We start from the raw sequence: 609 nt of genomic DNA on the forward strand, positions 1-609 counted from the left end.
AACCCCTGCCCCCTCTACCTCCAACTAATCTCCCCCAACCCCCCGTCTTCCCCCATCTTTGCCTTCCAGAATTCCGGGAAGTTTCCAACTGGAGGTTTTAATCTGAAAACTCCTCCTGTTCTTAAGCAGCTGGTCCTGGGGTGGCTGCTACAGGATCTGCGTTGGGGACCTTATCAGGATTGAGGCCCCAGCTCCGAAGCCCCAATCACGAATTTCGGGGTGCTCCTCCATGTTCTACTTTTTTCATTCCCTCGTGGGGAGCAAGGACAGTTCGAGGAGCTCTGACACAGCCCTGGCGGGAGCCCAGGCACACCCCTTGCCAGACCAGGGTGCCATTTCCCTGATGATGAGCTGAGTGGGATGTAATGGGGGGAGGGGGCTGGGACCATCTGCCTTGCGGCCCCACGCCTTCTCTGTGGCCGTACCCAGGGGCTTCTCACAACTGTCACGGCAGCATCCTCAAAGCTGGGCATGGGGGGTATGGGGACCTACACCCGCAAGAGCAGGAAGGCCTGGGGTGGAGAGGTGAAGTCAGTCCTGCCCACAGCAAGCCAGGAGATGTCGGGCAACCTGCCTGAGGAAAGGAAGGAGCCAGCAGGGGACACCTCC

This window comes from Mandrillus leucophaeus, unplaced genomic scaffold, assembly GCF_000951045.1.
Source record: "Mandrillus leucophaeus isolate KB7577 unplaced genomic scaffold, Mleu.le_1.0 Scaffold3, whole genome shotgun sequence".
Taxonomy (NCBI): domain Eukaryota; kingdom Metazoa; phylum Chordata; class Mammalia; order Primates; family Cercopithecidae; genus Mandrillus; species Mandrillus leucophaeus.